The sequence below is a fragment of the Oncorhynchus gorbuscha genome, linkage group LG24 (assembly GCF_021184085.1).
Source record: "Oncorhynchus gorbuscha isolate QuinsamMale2020 ecotype Even-year linkage group LG24, OgorEven_v1.0, whole genome shotgun sequence".
NCBI lineage: Eukaryota > Metazoa > Chordata > Actinopteri > Salmoniformes > Salmonidae > Oncorhynchus > Oncorhynchus gorbuscha.
This window is the reverse complement of record NC_060196.1, coordinates 38,785,889-38,810,862: the sequence shown is the minus strand read 5'-3', so window position 1 is coordinate 38,810,862 and position 24,974 is coordinate 38,785,889. Positions and strand designations below refer to the sequence as shown.

The 24,974-nt window shown below is 45.6% G+C and overlaps 1 pseudogene; it reads left to right on the top strand.

Annotated features, from left to right (window-relative positions):
- Window positions 1-24,974, top strand: part of LOC124012239 — a 51,201-nt pseudogene that overhangs the window by 15,579 nt on the left and 10,648 nt on the right.

Here is a 24,974-nt window from a genome sequence, read left to right as displayed (position 1 = left end):
AAAGCTTAAATAAATAATTATCTCTACTATTATTCTGACATTTCACATTCTTATAATAAAGTGGTGATCCCAACTGACCTAAAACAGGGAATTTTTACTCTGATTAAATGTCAGGAATTGTGAAAAACTGAGTTGAAATGTATTTGGCTAAGGTGTATGTAAACTTCCGACTTCAACTGTAGGGACACACACACAAGCACACAGAGAAGCGACTCACAAGGGGATGGCCAGTACTTTAGATTGGGTCCATTAAAATATATAGTGGATAGTACCTAGGTATTACCCAGTCATAAAGTTTCATGTCTTGGTTAACACATTTTTTAAAACCTTTATTTAACTAGGCAATTCAGTTACGAACAAATTCTTAGGTACAATGACAGCCTACACCGGCCAACACTGGGCCAGTAGCTCGCTGCCGTATCGGACTCCCAATCACAGTTGGTTGTGATACATCCAGGGTGTCTGTAGAGATACCTCAAGAACTGAGATGCAGTGCGTTAGACCACTGTGCCACTTGGGAAAGAGTGATGGTTGGATGGGTAAATTTATGCAGGACGGGAGGCAGGGAGGGAGGAATGCCTATGTATGTGCACATGCACACCTTGACAGATATACACGCACACATGCACACACACACACACACACACACACACACAACACACACACACACACACACACACACACACACACACACACACACACACACACACACACACACACACACACACACACACACACACACACACACACACACACACACACACACACACACACACACACACACACACACACACACACACACATTTCAGACTCACTGGCTCCCCATGCTGTCCTGTCTGTAAGACTGATAATTGAAGCTCTGCCCACCACTCAGGGGTCCCTCATACCCTCTGACCCTGCCCACCCTGCCCAGATGGCCAGCCAGTGGACTGGCATTTCCTCCATTCTGGCACCACCATTACTACGCATAGCACAAGCTCTTGTAGTTCTTTCATCTTCCTCTCCATTGGTCCATTCTCTTTACCCCTGTGATCCAGTAGTCTCTGATCTCAGATCTGTTGCTCTAAGTCTCTATGACCTTCTTTAAATCATTGAGTCTTTAACTATGTTCCTCATGTCCTCTACTTCGTCCTCTCTTCTTCTCCTCTCCTGCCTTTGATGAGTTGTGTTTGGAAGGTGGCCAGTTTAATACAGCTGGTTAGTTCTACATTTGTCCAAGCTTTCCAGTGTATATGGGGCAGTAGGGTAGCCTAGTGGTCACGCAGTTAACCCACTGTTCCTAGGCCGTCATTGAAAATAAGAATTTGTTCTTAACTGACTTACCTAGTTAAATAAAGGTAAAAATATATATATTGGGCTGGGCTGATTCAGTTGATGGTTATTTTAAGTTTTTCAATAAACCTACAGTAGATACACAATTTGGTGGGCACTGAAATGTGAAAGCAGTGAAAGAGCTTCAAGGGATAAGAGATTGGAATTTCATTCATTCATTTTTCATTATGTAGTACAAATGTAATCTTGTGGGGATTGGATGGCAGATATGATTCTAGTTGATATGCCACTGTTGGCGTGGAGTTATGTGTCATCAGAGATGGCAGCGGTCGGTGCGTCCTTCAGTCTGATCCTGAGGCAGTCATTAAGTTGAAATAACCAATGTCCTTTGAGATGAATCATTCTTGATTGAGTGTTGTACTTAGAATCACATTTAGATTACATTTAGTCTCCAAGCAGTTTGTCTACATGTCTGGGACTCTACACTGAAGGAAGAGAGTATCTGGATGGAGGTGTCATGCTCAGGTGAGTAGAGTCGACCAGTCCCAAATTAACCCCTGCCCTCTAGCCCTAAAGCACTTGTGCAGAGATCTGAGATCATTAGATCTAGAGGTAGTTTAGAAGTTAGAGGTGGACCAGAAACTGGAGGGTTGCCAGTTAGGATCCCAGGTCTGAGGGGAAAATCAACCCCTGAGGGGAAAATCAACCCGAGGTGATTGATGTAGACGATGTGTCCCTTCTCTTCCCTCTGTCTTTCTTCACTCTTGTCCTTTATCTAATAATCTCTCTTCTTCAGGAAGATGATGGACTCGGGGCAGCTAGACCTCTATGAACACAGCACTCTGTGCACCAACACGTGTCGTAGCACAAAGTTTGACCTGCTGATCAACAACACACGCTTCCCCCCTGACGGCAGCGGACTCACCACGCCCATCTCCTCACAAGGTGAGACCAGACACACCCCTCACTGAGGGCTGTAAAGATCTCAGGTTGTCTGTAGCAAAACAATTTAAAAGTTTGTCAGGCAGTTATTTTCTGTAAGGGACCTTTTAATCCTACTTTCTCCCATTTTAACTTGTTTTTTAATTGGTGATATCGTACACATGTCCATTAACTTGACATTTTCATTGGGATATATACACAAGTTTGGAATTCAGTATCAGTCAATAAGCATCCAGGACCAGAACCATCTGTTTTATTTTGTGTATTGAATATTGTAAGTAGTGTAGCTGACCATGTCTCTCCCCTGTTGGACATGTAGCCCAGGTGGTGATAGGTAATGGTGGCCAGGTTGCCATGACAACAGAGGAGAGGTCAGATGTTCTGCCCGGAACAGTGGAGTGGATTTCAGGGGCTGTACCCATGGAGACAGAGAATAAGGAAACCAGACAACATACAGTATCAGGTGAGATCTTCACCCAAACAGCCCCCACTAGTGACTTTCTACTGTAGTTACACACAACTCTGATATCAAGTAGTTGTCTGGTCATTAGTCTTGTATTAATTTAAGCTTCATACCTGTGTCAGATACATTATCAAATACTTGCTGTTGGGTGCGATTGGTTTAGCTCGCCAGGTAAAATGGACCCAATGGAATAATGTTAATAGTGCAAACTCCGCCCTCCCTGCATGCTGGTCAAGCTAAACCAACCACATCTCAAGTATTTGAAAGTATTGACACATGTATCTAAATGAGTCCCTAATTAGGGGGGGAACAATGAAAAAATGCAGTGGATCTCACAGGAGGCTCCTGAAAGGGAGGACGGCTCATAATAATGGCTGGGACAGGGGAAATGGAATGCCATCATCCACATAGAAACCATGTGTATGATGTTTTGATACCATTCCACTGATTCTGCTCCAGCCATTACCACGAGCTCGTCCTCTCCAATTTACAGTGGGGCAAAAAAGTATTTAGTCAGCCACCAATTGTGCAGGTTCTCCCACTTAAAAAGATGAGAGAGGCCTGTAATTTTCATCATAGGTACACTTCAACTATGACGGACAAAATGAGAAAAAAAAATCCAGAAAATCACATTGTAGGATTTTTGATTAATTAATTTGCAAATTATGGTGGAAATAAGTATTTGATCACCTACAAACAAGCAAGATTTCTGGCTCTCACAGACCTGTAACAACAATCACAATCATGAAGTGGAATGACGATTTTGCACGCCCAATTGTTCAGTTTTTGATTTGTTAAAAAAGTTTGAAATATCCAATAAATGTCGTTCCACTTCATGATTGTGTCCCACTTGTTGTCGATTCTTCACAAAAAAATACAGTTTTATATCTTTATGTTTGAAGCCTGAAATGTGGCAAAAGGTCGCAAAGTTCAAGGGGGTGAATACTTTCGCAAGGCACTGTATTTACGCCCAGTGCGTCGTCGTGATCTCTGTTGGAATCGTCCGTTTTTCTGTTGGAGAGTCATTTCATCATCGTCTTTCTCTCTGCCTCCCTGAAGTCTTTCGTGGTTAGAATGGATACTTCAGAGTACCATTCAGAAATATATGACATAATTTCTAGCTGCAAACTAGTAATTTGTATCTAAAATTTGCTCTTATTCTGTAGGGATTGATGGTCTCAGAGTTGAACCATTTCCAGCCATTTAGCCAATGCTCCACGTGGTATGGTTAGGAATTCAACAACCATTACAACCGTAGCTTAAACTTTTTAAATTGTTTTATTTATTTCACCTTTATTTAACCAGGTAAGCTAGTTGAGAACAAGTTCTCATTTACAACTGCAACCTGGCCAAGATAAAGCAAAGCAGTGAGACACAAACAATAACACAGAGTTACACATGGAATAAACAAGGGTACAGTCAATAACACAATAGAAATTTAAACAAAGAGTATATACAGTGTGTGCAAATGGCGTGAGGAGGTAAGCAATAAATAGGCCATAGTAGCGAAGTAATAACAATTTAGCAGATTAACACTGTAGTGATAAATGAGCAGATGATGATGTGCAAGTAGAGATACTGGTGTGCAAAAGAGCAGAAAAGTAAATAATAACAGTATGGGGATGAGGTAGGTAGATTGGGTGGGCTATTTACAGATGGACTATGTACAGCTGCAGCGATCGGTTAGCTGCTCAGATAGCTGATGTTTAAAGTTAGTGAGGGAAATATAGGTCTCCAGCTTCAGCAATTTTTGCAATTCATTCCAGTCACTGGCAGCAGAGAACTGGAAGGAAAGGCGGCCAAAGTAGGTGTTGGCTTTGGGGATGACCAGTGAGTTATAACTGCTGGAACACGTGCTACGGGTGGGTGTTGTTATCGTGACCAGAGAGCTGAGATAAGGTGGAGCTTTACCTAGCATAGACTTATAGATGACCTGGAGCCAGTGGGTCTGGTCGACGAATATGTAGCGAGGGCCAGCCGACTAGAGGATACAGGTGTCATGCAGGTGAAAGAGGACCCAAAAGCGACTTAACAGAAACAGAGTTTATTCAAGTCCAAACAGAAAACGACAAATCCTGAATCCTTAACAGGAAATGTCCAAACAGGGAATAACAGAAATCCTCTAGTCTGTAGAGGGAATAACAGGAGAAGCGGCCACAGACTGCAGGTCGCCCGGGTAGGCGCAGGCCGTAGCTGACAGAGACACCTGCTCACACGCAGCATCTGATGAAGGCAAGAACACGACAGGACAGGGCGATACACAATCACAGCACGGTGAATTCTAAACAAGGAACCGACAGGACAGGAACGGAACACAAAGGAAGAAATAGGGACTCTAATCAGGGGAAAGGATCGGGAACAGGTGTGGGAAGACTAAATGATGATTAGGGGAATAGGAACAGCTGGGAGCAGGAACGGAACGATAGAGAGAAGAGAGAGCGAGAGAGTGAGAGAGGAGGGGGAGAGAGAGGATAGAAAGAGGGAAAGAACCTAATAAGACCAGCAGAGGGAAACGAATAGAATGGGGAGCACAGGGACAAGACATGATAATAAATGACAAACATGACAGTACCCCCCACTCACCGGCGCCTCCTGGCGCACTCGAGGAGGAATCCTGGCGGCAACGGAGGAAATCATCGATGAGTGAACGGTCCAGCACGTCCCGAGACGGAACCCAACTCCTCTCCTCAGGACCGTAACCCTCCCAATCCACTAAGTATTGGTGACCCCGTCCCCGAGAACGCATGTCCATGATCTTATGTACCTTGTAAATAGGTGCGCTCGACAAGGACGGGAGGGGGAGGGAAGACGAACGGGGGTGCGAAGAAAGGGCTTAACACAGGAGACATGGAAGACAGGATGGACGCGACGAAGATGTCGCGGAAGAAGCAGTCGCACAGCGACAGGATTGACGACCTGGGAGACACGGAACGGACCAATGAACCGCGGAGTCAACTTACGAGAAGCTGTCGTAAGAGGAAGGTTGCGAGTGGAAAGCCACACTCTCTGGCCGCAACAATACCTTGGACTCTTAATCCTGCGTTTATTGGCGGCTCTCACCGTCTGTGCCCTGTAACGGCAAAGTGCAGACCTCACCCTCCTCCAGGTGCGCTCACAACGTTGGACAAACGCTTGAGCGGAGGGAACGCTGGACTCGGCAAGCTGGGATGAGAACAGAGGAGGCTGGTAACCCAGACTACTCTGAAACGGAGATAACCCGGTAGCAGACGAAGGAAGCGAATTGTGAGCGTATTCTGCCCAGGGGAGCTGTTCTGCCCAAGACGCAGGGTTTCTGAAAGAAAGGCTGCGTAGTATGCGACCAATCGTCTGATTGGCCCTCTCTGCTTGACCGTTAGACTGGGGATGAAACCCGAAGAGAGACTGACGGACGCACCAATCAAACGACAGAACTCCCTCCAAAACTGTGACGTGAATTGCGGGCCTCTGTCTGAAACGGCGTCTAACGGGAGGCCATGAATTCTGAATACATTCTCAATAATGATTTGTGCCGTCTCCTTAGCGGAAGGAAGTTTAGCGAGGGAATGAAATGTGCCGCCTTAGAGAACCTATCGACAACCGTAAGAATCACAGTCTTCCCCGCAGACAAAGGCAGACCGGTAATGAAGTCTAAGGCGATGTGAGACCATGGTCGAGAAGGAATGGGGAGCGGTCTGAGACGACCGGCAGGAGGAGAGTTACCCGACTTAGTCTGCGCGCAGTCCGAACAAGCAGCCACGAAACGGCGCGTGTCACGCTCCTGAGTCGGCCACCAAAAGCGCTGGCGAATAGACGCAAGAGTGCCTCGAACACCGGGATGACCAGCTAACTTGGCAGAGTGAGCCCACTGAAGAACAGCCAGACGAGTGGAAACAGGAACGAAAAGGAGGTTACTAGGACAAGCGCGGCGACGCAGTGTGCGTGAGTGCTTGCTTAACCTGTCTTTCAATTCCCCAGACTGTTAACCCGACAACACGCCCATAAGGAAGAATCCCCTCGGGATCAGTAGAAGCCACAGAAGAACTAAACAGACGGGATAAGGCATCAGGCTTGGTGTTCTTGCTACCCGGACGGTAAGAAATCACAAACTCGAAACGAGCGAAAAACAACGCCCAACGAGCTTGACGGGCATTAAGTCGTTTGGCAGAACGGATGTACTCAAGGTTCTTATGGTCTGTCCAAACGACAAAGGAACGGTCGCCCCCTCCAACCACTGTCGCCATTCGCCTAGGGCTAAGCGGATGGCGAGCAGTTCACGGTTACCCACATCATAGTTGCGCTCAGATGGCGACAGGCGATGAGAAAAATAAGCGCAAGGATGAACCTTATCGTCAGACTGGAAGCTGGGATAGAATGGCTCCCACGCCTACCTCTGAAGCGTCAACCTCGACAATGAATTGTCTAGTGACGTCAGGAGTAACGAGGATAGGAGCGGACGTAAAACGTTCTTTTAGAAGATCAAAAGCTCCCTGGGCGGAACCGGACCACTTAAAACACGTCTTGACAGAAGTAAGAGCTGTGAGAGGGGCAGCAACTTGACCGAAATTACGAATGAAACGCCGATAGAAATTAGCGAAACCTAAAAAGCGCTGCAACTCGACACGTGACCTTGGAACGGGCCAATCACTGACAGCTTGGACCTTAGCGGAATCCATCTGAATGCCTTCAGCGGAAATAACGGAACCGAGAAAAGTAACGGAGGAGACATGAAAAGAGCACTTCTCAGCCTTTACGTAGAGACAATTCTCTAAAAGGCGCTGTAGAACACGTCGAACGTGCTGAACATGAATCTCGAGTGACGGAGAAAAATCAGGATATCGTCAAGATAGACAAAAACAAAGATGTTCAGCATGTCTCTCAGAACATCATTAACTAATGCCTGAAAAACAGCTGGCGCATTGGCGAGACCGAACGGCAGAACCCGGTACTCAAAATGCCCTAACGGAGTGTTAAACGCCGTTTTCCACTCGTCCCCTTCTCTGATGCGCACGAGATGGTAAGCGTTACGAAGGTCCAACTTAGTAAAGCACCTGGCTCCCTGCAGAATCTCGAAGGCTGATGACATAAGGGGAAGCGGATAACGATTCTTAACCGTTATGTCATTCAGCCCTCGATAATCCACGCAGGGCGCAGAGTACCGTCCTTCTTCTTAACAAAAAGAACCCCGCCCCGGCCGGAGAGGAAGAAGGCACTATGGTACCGGCGTCAAGAGACACAGACAAATAATCCTCGAGAGCCTTACGTTCGGGAGCCGACAGAGAGTATAGTCTACCTCGAGGAGGAGTGGTCCCCGGAAGGAGATCAATACTACAATCATACGACCGGTGAGGAGGAAGGGAGTTGGCTCGGGACCGACTGAAGACCGTGCGCAGATCATGATATTCCTCCGGCACTCCTGTCAAATCGCCAGGTTCCTCCTGAGAAGTAGGGACAGAAGAAACGGGAGGGATGGCAGACATTAAACACTTCACATGACAAGAAACGTTCCAGGATAGGATAGAATTACTAGACCAATTAATAGAAGGATTATGACATACTAGCCAGGGATGACCCAAAACAACAGGTGTAAACGGTGAACGGAAAATCAAAAAAGAAATAGTCTCACTGTGGTTACCAGATACTGTGAGGGTTAAAGGTAGTGTCTCAAATCTGATACTGGGAAGATGACTACCATCTAAGGCGAACATGGGCGTAGGCTTCTCTAACTCTCTGAAAGGAATGTCATGTTTCCGAACCCATGCTTCGTCCATGAAACAACCCTCAGCCCCAGAGTCTATCAAGGCACTACATGTAGCACCCGAACCGGTCCAGCGTAGATGGACCGACAAAGTAGTACAGGATTTTGATGGAGAGACTTGAGTAGTTGCGCTCACCTGTAGCCCTCCGCTTACAGATGAGCTCTGGCTTTACTGGACATGAATTAACAAAATGTCCAGCAACTCCGCAATAGAGGCACAGGCGGTTGGTGATCCTCCGTTCCCTCTCCTTAGTCGAGATGCGAATCCCTCCCAGCTGCATGGGCTCAGTCTCAAAGCCAGAGGAGGGAGATGGTTGCGATGCGGAGCAGGGAAACACCGTTGATGCGAGCTCTCTTCCACGAGCCCGGTGACGAAGATCTACCCGTCGTTCTATGCGGATGGCGAGAGCAATCAAAGAGTCCACATCTGAAGGAACCTCCCGGGAGAGAATCTCATCCTTAACCACTGCGTGGAGTCCCTCCAGAAAACGAGCGAGCAGCGCCGGCTCGTTCCACTCACTAGAAGCAGCAAGAGTGCGAAACTCAATAGAATAATCCGTTATGGACCGTTCACCTTGGCATAAGGAAGCCAGGACCCTAGAAGCCTCCCCACCAAAAACTGAACGGTCAAAAACCCGAATCATCTCCTCTTTAAAGTTCTGGAACTTGTTAGAGCAATCAGCCCTTGCCTCCCAGATAGCTGTGCCCCATTCTCGAGCCCGGCCAGTAAGGAGTGAAATGACGTAAGCAACCCGAGCTCTCTCTCTAGAGTATGTGTTGGGTTGGAGAGAGAACACAATCTCACACTGCGTGAGAAAGGAGCGGCACTCAGTGGGCTGCCCGGAGTAGCAAGGTGGGTTATTAACCCTAGGTTCTGGAGGCTCGGCAGGCCAGGAAGTAACAGGTGGCACGAGACGTAGACTCTGGAACTGTCCAGAGAGGTCGGAAACCTGAGCGGCCAGGTTCTCCACGGCATGGCGAGCAGCAGACAATTCCTGCTCGTGTCTGCCGAGCATGGCTCCTTGGATCTCGACGGCAGTGTAACGAGCGTCTGAAGTCGCTGGGTCCATTCCTTGGTCGGTTCCTTCTGTCATGCAGGTGAAAGAGGACCCAAAAGCGACTTAACAGAAACAGAGTTTATTCAAGTCCAAACAGAAAACGACAAATCCTGAATCCTTAACAGGAAATGTCCAAACAGGGAATAACAGAAATCCTCTAGTCTGTAGAGGGAATAACAGGAGAAGCGGCCACAGACTGCAGGTCGCCGGGTAGGCGCAGGCCGTAGCTGACAGAGACACCTGCTCACACGCAGCATCTGATGAAGGCAAGAACACGACAGGACAGGGCGATACACAATCACAGCACGGTGAATTCTAAACAAGGAACCGACAGGACAGGAACGGAACACAAAGGAAGAAATAGGGACTCTAATCAGGGGAAAGGATCGGGAACAGGTGTGGGAAGACTAAATGATGATTAGGGGAATAGGAACAGCTGGGAGCAGGAACGGAACGATAGAGAGAAGAGAGAGCGAGAGAGTGAGAGAGGGAGGGGGAGAGAGAGGGATAGAAAGAGGGAAAGAACCTAATAAGACCAGCAGAGGGAAACGAATAGAATGGGGAGCACAGGGACAAGACATGATAATAAATGACAAACATGACACAGGTCGCAGTGGTGGGTGGTATAAGGGGCTTTGGTAACAAAATGGATGGCACTGTGATAGACTGCATCCAGTTTGCCGAGTAGAGTATTGGAAGCTATTTTGTAGATGACATCGCCGAAGTCGAGGATCGGTAGGATAGTCAGTTTTACTAGGGTAAGTTTGTCGGTGTGAGTGAAGGAGGCTTTGTTGTGAAATAGAAAGCCAATTCTAGATTTGATTTTGGATTGAAGATGTTTAATATGAGTCTGGAAGGAGAGTTTAGAGTATTTGTACTTGTCCACATATTATAGTTCAGAACCGTTCATGGTAGTGATGCTAGTCGGGTGGGAGGATGCGGGCAGCGAACTGTTGAAAAGCATGCATTTGGTTTTACCAGCATTTAAGAGCAGTTGGAGGCCACAGAAGGAGTGTTGTATGGCATTGAAGCTTGTTTGGAGGTTTTAACACAGTGTCCATATAAGGGCTTTAGAGAGGCAGAGCAGGATGGATATAGGTCTAACAGTTTGGGTCGAGAGTGTCACCCCCTTTGAAGAGGGGGATGACCGCGGCAGCTTTCCCAATCTTTAGGGATTTCGGACAATACGAAAGAGAGGTTGAACAGACTGGTAATAGGGGTTGCAACATTGGCGGCGGAGAGTTTTTAGAAAGAGAGGGTCCAGATTGACTAGCCCAGCTGATATGTACAGGTCCAGGGTTTGCATCTCTTTCAGAACATCTGCCATCTGGATTTGGGTGAAAGAAAAGCTGGGGAGGCTCGGGCAAGTAGCTGCGGGGGGGGGGGGGGGGGGGGGGGTGGAACTGTTGGCCGGGGTTGGGGTATCCTGGAGGAAAGCATGGCCAGCCTTTGAGAAATGCTTATTGAAATGTTCGATTATCATGGATTTATCGGTGGTGACCGTGTTACCTAGCTTCAGAGCAGTGGGCAGCTGGGAGGAGGTGCTCTTGTTCTCCATGGACTTTACAGTGTCCCAAATCCTGTTGGAGTTAGAGCTACAGGATGCAAATTTCTGTTTGAAAAAGCAAGCCATTGCTTTCCTGACTGATGGCGTGTATTGGTTCCTGACTTCCCTGAACAATTGCATATTTCGGGGACTATTCGATGCAATTGCAGTCCGCCACAGGATGTTTTTGTGCTGGTCAAGGGCAGTCAGGTCTGGAGTGAACCAAGGGCTATATATGTTCTTAGTCCAACATCTTTTTAATGGGGCATGCTTATTTAAGATGGTGAGGAAGGCACTTTTAAAGAACGACCAGGCGTCCTCGACTGACGTGATGACGTCAATATCCTTCCAGGATACCCGGGCCAGGTCGATTAGAAAGGCCTGCTCACAGAAGTGTTTTAGGGAGTGTTTGACAGTGATGAGTAGTGATCGTTTGACGGCGGACTCCATAGCGGATGTAGGCAATGAGGCAGTGATCGCTGAGATCCCGATTGAAAACAGCAGAGGTGTATTTGGAGGGCAAGGATAATCAGGATAATATCTATGAGGGTACCCATGTTTACGGATCTGGGGTTGTACCTGGTGGGTTCCTTGATGATTTGTGTGAGATTGAGGGCATCTAGCTTAGATTGTACGACTGCCGTGGTGTTAAGCATATCCCAGTTTAGGTCACCTAACAGAACAAACTTTGAAGAAAGATGAGGGGCAATCATTTCACATATGGTGTCAAGGGCACAGCTGGGAGTTGAGGGAGGTCTATAATAGGCGGTAACAGTGAGAGACTTATTTCTGGAGAGATTAATTTGGGCATAGACCTGGAAAGTATGACAGAATTTTGCAGGCTATCTCTGCAGTAGATTGTAACGCCTCCCCCTTTGGCAGTTCTATCTTGATGGAAAATGTTGTAGTTGGGTATGGAAATCTCAGAATTTTTAATATAATAATAATAATATATGCCATTTAGCAGACGCTTTTATCCAAAGCAACTTACAGTCATGTGTGCATACATTCTACGTATGGGTGGTCCCGGGAATCGAACCCACTACCCTGGCGTTACAAGCGCCATGCTCTACCAACTGAGCTACAGAAGGACTACCAATTTTTGGTGGCCTTCCCAAGCCAGGATTCAGACACGACAAGGACATCAGGGTTGGTGGAGTGTGCTAAAGCAGTTAGTAAAACAAACTTAGCGAGGAGGCTTCTGATGTTAACATGCATGAAACCAAGGCTTTTTTGATTACGGAAGTCAACAAATGAAAGTGCCTGGGGACACGCAGGGCCTGGGTTAACCTCCACATCACCCGACGAACAGAAGAGGAGTAGGATGAGGGTACGGCTAAAGGCTTTCAAAACTGGTCGTCTAGTGCGTTGGGGACAGAGAATTAAAAGGAGCAGATTTCTGGGCGTGGTAGAATAGATTCAGGGCATAATGTGCAGACAGGGGTATGGGGGGGGTGTGGTTACAGTGGAGGTAAGCCTAGGCACTGAGTGACGATAAGAGAGGTTGCATCTCTGGATGTGCTGGTTATACTGGGTGAGGTCACCGCATGTGTGGGGGGCGGGACAAAGAAGGAATCTGAGGCATGTAGAGTGGGATTAGGGGCTCCACTGTAAACTAAAACAAGGTTTTTGAGGTTTTTGTGGACTAAACTTTGATCAGTTCAGTAATCCAAGGGGGGGATTGGGTATTTGTAACAGATCATGATGCCAGGGGCGGGCCAAAGACTTGGTTAAACTTTAAAGGCAATACAATTCTCTTTCATTCATGTTTTAACATCACCTTACATCATTCCACAAATAGTTTAATCTTTACTCATTCATTTTATACAATAATTAGATGCAAACCCCTTAATTGAGAAATGTACATATTCAGAGACCTAGTCATGTGTGTTTCCTGTCCTCTCTGAGGTAACAAGATGAAACAAACTCGTCATACCCGTCCCTTAAGTGTCCACGGACCATTCCCACCTTCTCACAAGTGGACATTTTGTATCAATTCCTCATTTTGGGGATTTAGGAGTTCGCCATATGAAATCCTTTGTTCTCTCTTTATGTCTCTTTTTGCATGGCCAGGGGGAGAGAGTCTCCTCCAGGAATGTATGACCTGAGATAACAGAACCTGGGTGTAGGAGTGAGAGAGAGGGGAAGCCACTAGCTATACCCAAAAAGGGCCATGTCATGACATAAGCCATGCCATTATTTCACCACCAAAGAGCAGTAGGAGCAGAGGTCTATTTTATTGCAGGTTGCAGAGTCAAGGATAGCTTCTGCCTTGTCCTGCATTAATATAGACAGCATGAATAGACTGTTTGGACTCTGCCATGGCACACAGACACACACACACACACTGTTAATCTCCATGTCTCTCTCTGTCACCACCACTGCTCTGCAGGGTTTAATCTGCCCTGTCATGGGATGTATCCATGAAGGGCGTGGGGCTGGTCGCAGTGCATTGCTGACATGGTACCTGGGCCCAGCTGGTTATTATATGGGATATCTTCCTTATTCTGAACTGTCAGAGCATTTGAGGGCTGGGCAAGTAGGCAGGAGGTGTAATGGTGCACAGGTCAGCTGTTTGTTCACTTGCACTCACCTGAAATTGCTGATAACCCATCCATAACTGCCGGACTACATGTGATAAAGTGTAAATCTGAGGGCCGTACCTGACACTAACCTGCTAATATAGAAAATACGCTGTAGGCTACAGTCAGATAGAGCTGAATTTTATTTGACAGGGGATGCAGGGTATTTTTTTGTTTGTAAACTTGTCTATAATTATATACATGCAGCTTCTCTTCTGTCATTGTATGTTGCCCTAGAAGACAAAATTTTCTCGCCAGAATAATGTCATAACTTGATAAATATTGTTTCAATATAATTGACATTGGTAAAGTTCTCTCTCTCTCTCTCTCTCTCTCTCTCTCTCTCTCTCTCTCTCTCTCTCTCTCTCTCTCTCTCTCTCTCTCTCTCTCTCTCTCTCTCTCTCTCTCTCTCTCTCTCTCTCTCTCTCTTTCTCTTCTCTCTCTCTCTCTCTCTCTTACCCCCCCTCTCTGACACTATGACGCACTCTGTTGCCAAGGTCGGACATGTTGTGGTGTCATGTACATTGTGAAAATGACAGAGGAAATATATTAATGGGCCACCTTTTAAATATCTCAATGTCATATATATATATATATATATATATATAATATATATAAATGACATATTATACTGTAAGAAAGGTATAAAGTATGCTGAATAATATGTGTATAATATAGTATATGTTTGTAAGTGCATAAAAGACCATGGGAGTTAGGCAATTACATATTCAAAGGAACATTAGTGTTTTATTTGCTCAAAGATCATCTACTACTCTACTTTTAATCCAATTTACTGTACATTTTAGTCAAATTAATCTACATGTTTTAAAGCTTAACCTGGCTGGCTGTCAAATACAGCTCACTGTTCGGTGACACGTTCCACAATTTGTTCCTGTCAGAGGATGCAAGCAGGAAAATGTTTCTAAATGATTTAAGCCAAAGGAAAGGATGATAGTACCTCGTATTTCAGAAACATTTCATGGACCCTGGTGCTTCTCAAATGAGGAAAAACTAAAAGGCCTTCATGGCGTAGCGTTCAAACATGGTACACATTACACTTTTTAGTTCAGTCACTGTCATCAGAGTATGAATATTTTTCAAAGTTTATATGAAGCAACCAAGAATGAATCTGAAAGACACCACCCTCTATTCATCTTCTGAGTGGACTCAGTACTGTTAAGACAAGGGTACTTTAGAGGGCGAGACCATGCAGAGCAACCTTGTTGGCATGACTGTTAGAGCACCGGTTATGTGTATGCGTATGTTTGCATGTGTGTGTGTGTGGTGTCTGTGCTGTGCTGTGTGGAAGAGGACAGATACCACCATTGTAGCTGGCAGTGCGACTCGCGCCACCCTGTCAACCCTTCTATGCCAGCCATGTGTTACTGTATACGTGCGAGTGTTTCACCCTGCCGTCCACTCTGTGCCAGCCATGTTGCCTGTTGGACTATGACGAGGAGAGAAAGAAGGAAAGGGAGGGAGGTAGGGAGGGCAAGGGGAAGGGAAATGAAGGAAAGAGGATGGGAAGGAAAGAGGGAGGGAGGGCAGGAAGGAGGGAGGTGGGGTATGAGAGGAAATAAAGAAGAAGAAGAGAGAGAGAGAGAGGGAGGGTAGTGAAAGAGCAAGGGAGGGAGGTGAAGGTGGAGAGGTAAGTAGTGAGGGAACGAGATGGACAGAGCTGTTAGCTGCCATCCTTCTTAGATAAAGAAGAGAAAGAAGGGCAGGGAGGGGCAGAAGAGGACCAAAGGGATGAATAGAAGGAGGGAAATACCTACACTCTTAGAAAAAAGGGATCCAGGTAGAACCCTTATGGGTTCCATGTAGTACCCTCTGTGGAAATGGTTCTTCATGAAACTCAAAATGGTTCTACCTGGAACCAAAAATGGTTCTTTAAAGGGCTCTCCTATGGGGACAGCCAAATAACTATTTTAGGTTCTAGATAGTGCTTATTTTTCTAAGAGTTTAGGGAGAGTCACGTTCTGACCTTTTTTACCTTTGTTTTGTGGTTATTTAGTATGATCAGGGCATGATTTCTATGTTTCGGCCTAGTATGGTTCTCAATCAGAGGCAGGTGTCGTTAGTTGTCTCTGATTAAGAATCATACTTAGGTAGCATGGGTTTCACTGTTTGTTTGTGGGTGTTTGTTTCCGTGTCTGTGTTTGTCGCCACACGGTACTGTTTCGGTTTATTGGGTTAGGGTTAGGGTTAGGGTTTATTGTTTTTGTATTCAGTTTATGTTTTTAAATAAACAACCATGGACACTTACCACGCCACATCTTGGTCCGATCCTTGCTACACCTTTTCAGAGGAAGAGGAAGAAATCAGCCGTGACAGGGAGAGAGAGTGTGGGAGTGAGGGAGTGAGATGGACAGAGGTGTGAGCTCCTGTAGAATAAGAGTAAAGACATCAAAACTATTAAATAACCCACATGGAATCATGTAGTAACCAAAAACTGTTAAACAAATTAATTCAATTCAAGGGGCTTTATTGGCATGGGAAACACATGTTTACATTGCCAAAGCAAATGAAATGGATGAAGAGAAATAGACAATTAAAATTTCCAAAAGAATAAAGACATTTCAAATATCATATTATGTTTACATACAGTGTTTTAGAGATGTGCAAATATTTAAAGAACAAAGGGTAAAATAAATAAATATCATCCTTCGGGGACAGTAGGAGTGTCTGTTCTGATCTGATCTGCAAGGGCTGTTACACTGCCTGTCATGGAGGCCCTATTTCCTCCCTTATCTTTCTCAAGTCTGTGTGTGTGACCTTCACCCTGCCTGTCATGGAGGCCCTATTTCCCCCCTTATCTTTCTCAAGTCTGTGTGTGTGTGTGTGTGTGTGACCTTCACCCTGCCTGTCATGGAGGCCCTATTTCCCCCCTTATCTTTCTCAAGTCTGTTTCTCAAGTCTGTGTGTGTGTGTTCACCCTGCCTGTGAGGCCCTGTGTGACCTTCACCCTGCCTGTCATGGAGGCCCTATTTCCCCCCTTATCTTTCTCAAGTCTGTGTGTGTGTGTGTGTGACCTTCACCCTGCCTGTCATGGAGGCCCTATTTCCTCCCTTATCTTTCTCAAGTCTGTGTGTGTGACCTTCACCCTGCCTGTCATGGAGGCCCTATTTCCCCCCTTATCTTTCTCAAGTCTGTGTGTGTGTGTGTGAGACCTTCACCCTGCCTGTCATGGAGGCCCTATTTCCCCCCTTATCTTTCTCAAGTCTGTGTGTGTGTGTGTGTGTGTGTGACCTTCACCCTGCCTGTCATGGAGGCCCTATTTCCTCCCTTATCTTTCTCAAGTCTGTGTGTGTGAGACCTTCACCCTGCCTGTCATGGAGGCCTTTTCACTGTGTGTGTGTGACCTGCCTTCACCCTGCCTGTCATGGAGGCCCTATTTCCTCCCTTATCTTTCTCAAGTCTGTGTGTGTGTGTGACCTTCACCCTGCCTGTCATGGAGGCCCTATTTCCTCCCTTATCTTTCTCAAGTCTGTGTGTGTGTGTGTGTGAGACCTTCACCCTGCCTGTCATGGAGGCCCTATTTCCCCCCTTATCTTTCTCAAACATGTAGATTAATTTGACATATTATTTCAACATCATCTGACATGAGATCTTCTCTCAGCCTAACAGGAATATGACTGGACATACACAGCAACACCTCCTCCATTTGTATTTCTGTCTTCCCTATATATTGTATTACCATGTATAGCTATTACTATATTTTAATTTAACCTTTATTTAACCAGGCAAGTCAGTTAAGAACATTCTTATTTTCAACGACGGCCTGGGAACAGTGGGTTAACTGCCTGTTCAGGGGCAGAACGACAGATTTTGTACCTTGTCAGCTCGGGGGTTTGAACTCACAACCTTCCGGTTACTAGTCCAACACTCTAACCACTAGGCTACGCTGCCGCCGCATCATCAAAGGAATGATCTAAGTGTGTTTCAGAGATGACCAGATTATTAATCATTTCTGATAATAATTTGTCAATTTCATGAACCTTGTTTCTCAGGCTACATATGTTAATTTAGTCATTTTATTGGTTATTTGTTTGTTTTTAGTGCTATTCTGAGAGGCTGATCTGAGGTAGACATGTCAGTGACGTTTACATTTGAGTCAATGGTATTGAGTGGGCTGCCCACAGTGGGCTTCTTCCTAAGGCAGACAGTTTCAGTGCAAACTGTGGAATTCAATGTGCATATGATTAATGCAGATAATACCCTCGGAGCTAACAGTTGAAGGAACATAGATGAGTTTACTTACATTCACTGCACTTCTATTTCTCTGGGAAATAATATGATTTCCATGTCCTCTGTTGGTTAATATGACAGGGAGGACTGGAGCGCTACCAAACCCAGGCCGCCAGTCTCTTAAGCCGTCCGCTATGTTGATGGAGATAATCCTGGAACCCCTGTGTTTAGGGCGAATCCCATGTCTTTTAAAGAGTGTTGGTTGCTCCCACAGCAAGTCACAAAGGAATACATTCCTGTCTTTATAGAGTTTCTTCAGGAACTCATTTACGTCAGCGAGGCGGTTCCAAACCCCTTCTATAGCATGGCAGGGGGCCAGAGATGACTGTTTTCTTCCCTGTTCAAACAAGGGTGTTCAAGAGAATGCTGTAGTCCTTCTTCAGTTTCTCGGATTGCTTTAAACGAATGTTGTTAAATGCAACGTGAGTGACAATGGTGCCAATATTAGAGTAGTGGGCAGGAGGGAGTTGATATCTTGGGCACGTGCACCTGGGTGACAGTGGACCTTGGTCGGCCCAAATGCTCCAGGCAGGCCAAAACCTCTCACCATCGAGCTGCCCACGACGATGGTGGTCGTGATGGAATCCGATGGGGAAGTAAGAGGTGAAACAGAATGGGCCTGCCTCGGGCACGGGGGAGGAGGTGTGCTTTGACTCATGCCAGCCTGATTCACCGTACATGAAGCAGTGGATTGCGTAGGAAACCTCTGGGAAATGGAGGAGGACCCAAGAACTTGTTTCTTTTGATCAGCTACCAGCTGAGCTGTGGAGGGTGTCCCTGGATGGCTGCTGGCTGTTGGTGTACTCCCAAGATCAGACCTGGACTGTGGGACAAAGCTGTTTAATAGCTGGATATGATCTTCTAGGATATATATATATATATATGGAGGCTGAACAGACTGCCGCCCACCTGACCCCCTTCGTCTTGCCACTGTCCATTCTCCCACTGGCTACAGGGTTGAGCTTACCATCTGTCTAGTGCAGGTATTCCCCAGGCGTACGCGCAATACTGTCGGGGGTACGCCAAATAAAAATGTGAATCACATTTTTTTAAATGAACAATAATATACTGTATATATTTTTTTAATATTTTCAGATTTGAAACAGTCAATTTACAAATAAAACATGCCAATTTGAAAAATAAGCCACGGGAGGTTTTTGAGCAAGAATTAAGACGACTTTAGAGTAGGAAGACGTATAAAAGCAACAGATACCATTAATAAGAAGGGGCTAGAAGCATCTTATATGGTGAGCTACTGAGGGTGTCATGTTTTGTCTTATATTGTCTTGTCATTATGCTTTCCCTTCTGTTCGTTTCCCCCTGCTGGTCTTATTAGGTTCGTTCCCTTTTTCTATCCCTCTCTCTCCCCCTCCCTCTCTCTCCTCTCTCTATCGTTCCGTTCCTGCTCCCAGCTGTTCCTCATTCTCCTACTCACTCATTTAGTCTTTTCACACCTGTCCCCTATTTTGTCCTCTGATTAGAGTCCCTATTTCTCCCCTTGTTTTCCGCTTCTGTCCTTGTCGGATCCTTGTATGATGTTCGCTGTGCTGTGTCCTTGTCTCGCCCTGTCGTGTCTTGTCTCCTTCAGATGCTGCGTGTGAGCAGGTGTCTAAGTCTGCTACGGTCGGTGCCTTCCCGAAGCAACCTGCAGTCAATGCTCGAGTCTCCAGTCTGTCCTCGTTACTACGAGTGGATTTAAGTTTTTTTCCTGTTTTGTTTTCGTCTTGAGTTTTACTGGAATAAAGACTCTGTTTTCGCTAAGTCGCTTTTGGGTCCTCATTCACCTGCATAACAGAGGGGCTAGGACAGGCAAGCCCCATACTATTGTGGAGGACTTCATTCTTCCTGCTGCCACGGATATGGCTGGAACAATGCTGGGGGAAAATGCCCAAAAAACGATATGGTCAAGGCCTTCATCAAACAACACTGTTTCATGGTGCATCAGTGACATGGCAGGAGATGTTTTAAAACAATTACTGCTTCGCATACAAGACAGTGAATTCTATGCATTACCGCTGGATGAGTCAACAGACATGGCAGCCTGGCACAATTCCTGGTATATGTCCGCTACGTTTATGGGGGGGTCAATTAAGGAAGACCTACTCTTCTGCGAACCACTGGAAACCAGGACAACATTAGAGGATATTTGTAAAGTACTGGACAGCTTTGTGACATCAAATGGACTTTGCTGGTCACGGTGTGTTGGTATCTGTACTGATGGAGCAAAGGCCATGACAGGGTGACATAGTGGAGTGGTAACGCGGGTGCAAGCAGTTGCTCCCGATGCCGCTTGGGTGCACTGCAGCATCCACCGAGAGGCTCTTGCTGCCAAGGGAATGCCTGACAGCTTGAAAAAATGTTTTGGACACTACAGTAGCAAGGCCCCTGAACTCTTGTGTATTTTCGGCACTATGCAATGATATGGGCAGCGACCATGTAACGCTTTTACAACATACAGAAGTGCACTGGTTATCAAGGGGCAAAGTATTGACACATTTTTTTTAAATTGAGAGACGAGGTTAAAGTTTTCTTTACTGACCATAATTTTCACTTGTCTTGCATGATGACAAGTTTCCCACACGACAATTTGGGTGATGTTTTTTTTTAGGATTACAGGAACTCTCCAACTATATTCAATGTGCAGGACAAAATTGAAAAACAATCGTTAAGAAGTTGGAGCTCTATTCTGTCAGCATTAATTTAAACAAGGACAACACAGAGGTCTTTCCATCATTGTATGATTTTTTTGTGTGCAAATTAACTCAAGTTTACAGACAAAGTCAATTGTGATATAGCGAAGCTCCTGAGTGAGTTAGGTGTGCAATTACGCAGGTAATTTCCCGAAATGGATGACACAAACAACTGGATTCATTATCCCTTTCATGCCCTGCCTCCAGTCCACTTACCGATATCTGAACAAGAGAGCCTCATTGAAATTGCAACAAGCGGTTCTGAGAAAATTGAATTTAATCAGATGCCACTGCCAGATTTCTCGGTTGGGCTGGACTCAGAGTATCCTGCCTTGGCAAGTCGCGCTGTTAAGACACCGATGCCCTTTGCAAACACATACCTATGTGAGAGTGGATTCTGGTCTAGTGGATTGGAGCAGGTCGGTACCGCCCGACTCATGGCTGTAGGAAGCATTCAGAACTAAAATGTTGTGTTCCTGGGCTGCATCAAAGTACTTCACATCTTGTTTTTCCCGCAGCTGAGCTAGTAGCCAGAGAATCTCTTTCCTAAGCTGCTTGATGATTACACATTTGGAACAGATGAATAATTTGTTTATTTATCAGTTCCACCTTATTTTCCTCCTCTCACTTAGATATAATGTGGTCCTGTGTAGCTCAGTTGGTAGAGCATGGCGCTTGTAACGCCAGGGTAGTGGGTTCGATCCCCGGGACCACCCATACCTAAAATGTATGCACACATGACTGTAAGTTGCTTTGGATAAAAGCGTCTGCTAAATGGCATATATTATTATTATTATAATCTCGCATCTAGCGCATTTGTGCCCAGAAGTAGACACAAATACCATTGCTGTTTTGACTCTAGCACTGCTAGCGTTATCTTGCTCTGTTAGCATGATGGATAACTGCTAACTATGGTGTGTTTTTTGCAGGAATCTGGGACACAAACTTCCGCTAACTGCGTCGCGGAATCCTTAGCTATCTGAACTTACAATGGTTAAAGATGTTGTTGTTGTTGACATGATTAAAAATGAAATAATGAAAACTATTTTATAAAAGCAACAGACCGAGTGTAGACAGCACACTGATCTGTTGCGCACCCCAGTTGTTACGACTTCCGCCGAAGTTGGCTCCTCTCCTTGTTTGGCTTTCTAGCCATCACCGCTCCATTTTTCATACAGTATATCTATTTGTTTTGTCTTGTTCCCTGCACACCTGGTTTTCATTCCCCAATCAATTCATATGTATTTATTCCTCTGTTCCCCATCATGTCTTTTGTAGGATTATTTGTGTTACGTGTATTTTGATATTGTGGATATTGTTTCGTGCATTACTTTTTGTCTATGTTCTGTGTTTTGAGCACATTTTATGTTATTTTGTCCTGTCATTTTTGACCGGAATAGAAAGTGCGCCTGTTCACTACACTCTGCTCTCCTGCACCTGACTTCGCCTCAAATACACACTCCTAACACCAGTATATTTCCTCGCTACTGTTATTTTATCGTTGCTCTTTAATTATTTGTTATTTTTCTATTTTCTTATTTTTAATTAATGATTTTTTTTACCTCAGTTTATTTTAGTAAATACCATCTTAACACTTATTTTTCTTAAAACTGCATTGTTGGTAAGCATTTAACTTATACTGCAAGTGTAACGGCTCTCGTCGGTGGAAGGAAGAGTGGACCAAAGTGCAGCGTGGAAAGTGTTCATGATATTTATTTTCAAGAAACACTCAAACAAATATAACAAAACAAATGAAAACGAAAGCTAACAGTTCCGTCAGGCACAGACACTAAACAGACACTCTCGACAAATTTGGAGGAGTAAATTCATCTTACCTCCCCTTGCCAACACTCCCACTAAAAAGGAAGTGAGAAAAAGGACAGTAGGCTCATTTCAAGCTTTCATATCCATAGATGACTTTATTGTTACATTATTGCAGGAAGAAAGTTCAAACAAGCACACACAATCCATACACTGAATTTCCAACCCTCATCACTCCAACACAACAGGTGTCACATACTGGTTTACAGTAACCTTACCGTAATTCAGTTATTAAGAGCCTCACATGACATAATAATACTTGTCACTACCAGCTATAACTATTTAATGATTGTATGAGACACAAATATGTTTTATGATGAATGGAATGGTTATTGCTTCATGATGTTTCTTTCGAGTAATGGATTAATAGAGTCAAAGGTATTATCTAAATTACTTTTAAATGTACTTTTTCATTTCAAGTCTACCCCTCATTGTCACGCCCTGACCTTAGAGATCCGTTTTATTTCCCTATTTGGTTAGGTCAGGGTATGATGTGGGGTGGGCATTCTACGCTCGAGACCTCCAGTGCGCCTCCATGGCCCAGTGTATCCAGTGCCTACTCCCAGAACCAGGCCTCCTGTATGTCTCCCCAGCCTGGTAAGCCCTGTGGCAGCTCCACGCACCAGGCTGCCTATACGTCTCCTCACTCCAGTGATGATCCATGGCACGAAGCCTCCAGTGGTGGTGATCCATGGCTCGAAGCCTCCAGTGATGATCCATGACACGAAGCCTCCAGTGATGATCCATGGCCCGAAGCCTCCAGTGATGATCCATGACACGAAGCCTCCAGTGATGATCCATGGCACGAAGCCTCCAGTGGTGGTGATCCATGGCCCGAAGCCTCCAGTGATGATCCATGACACGAAGCCTCCAGTAATGATCCATGGCACGAAGCTTCCAGTGGTGATCCATGACACAAAGCCTCCAGTGATGATCCATGACACAAAGCCTCCAGTGATGATCCATGGCACGAAGCCTCCAGTGATGATCCATGGCCCGGAGCCTGCAGTGATGATCCATGGCACGAAGCCTCCGGTGATGATCCATGGCACAAAGCCTCCGGTGATGATCCCCAGTCCGGGGCCTGCAGTGAGGGTCCCCAGTCCGGGGCCTGCAGCGAGGGTCCCCAGTCCGGGGCCTGCAGCGAGGGTCCCCAGTCCTGGGCCTGCAGCGAGGGTCCCCAGTCCGAGGCCTGCAGCGAGGGTCCCCAGTCCGGGGCCTGCAGCGAGGCTCCCCAGTACAGTAATCAGACCCGTTGACCTTTTTAAACTTAAAAAAAAAAACGTTAGTCTTATCCTAAAATTGATCAAATTGTTTCCCCCCCATCAATCTTCACAATACCCCATAATGACAAAGCAAAAACAGTTTTTTGTTTGTCTGCAAATTTATAAAAAAAACAAAAACAGGATTACCTTACTGACATAAATATTCAGACCCTTTTCTATGAGCCTCGAAATAGAGCTCAGGTGCATCCGGTTTCCGTTGATCATCCTTGTTTCTACAAATTGATTGGAGTCGACTTTTGGTAAATTCAATTGATTGGACATGATTTGGAAACACAGTGGTTTCCATCCTTCTTAAATGTAAGAAGTTAGGAACCACCAAGACTCTTCCTAGAGCTGGCCACCCCACTAAACATAGCAATCATGGGAGAAAGGCCTTGGTCAGGGAGGTGACCAAGTACCCAAATGGTCACTATGACAGAGCTCCAGAGTTCCTCTGTGGAGATGTGAGAACCTTCCAGAAGGACAATCATCTCTGCAGCACTCCAACAATCAGACCTTTATGGTAGAGTGGCCAGACGGCAGCCATTCCTGAGTAAAAGGCACTTGACAGCCCGCTTGGAGTTTGCCAAAAGGCACGTAAAGGACTCTCAGACCAAGAGAAACAAAATTATCTGATTTGATGAAACCAAGAGTGAACTCTTTGGCCTGAATGCCAAGCGTCATGTCTGGAGGAAACCTGGCACCATTCCTACAAGAAGCATGGTGGTGGCAGCATCATGCTGTGGGGATGTTTTTCAGCGGAAGTGTCTGGGAGATTAGTCAGGACCGAGGGAAAGATGAACGGCGCAAAGTACAGAGCGATCCTTGATGAAAACCTGCTCCAGAGCTCTCAGGACCTCGGTGAAGGTTAATCTTCCAACAGGACAATGACCCTAAGCACAGATCCAAGACAACGCAGGAGTGGCTTCATGACAAGTCACTGAATGTCCTGTGCAGCAATACTCCCCATCCAACCTGACAGAGCATGAGAGGATCTTCAGATAAGAATGTGAGAAACTCCCCAAATTGAGGTGTGCCAAGCTTGTAGCGTCACATTTATTATATTTTAATTATTATATATTTATTTTCATTAGGGTTATTGTGTGTAGATTGACGAGGGAAAAAAACATAAAGAATCAATTTTTGAATAAGGCTGTAACGTAACAAAATGTTGAAAAGGTGGAGTCTGAATACTTTCCGAATGCACTGTGTGCGTACATATATTAGTGTGCGTACATATATTAGTGCTGTGCTTTTCTCCATCTGTTGTGTTTACTGGAGTGAAGCTGCCAACAAAAATTATATGGTATTTGATCATCCATGACACGAAGCCTTGACCACCAGCCAGATGAT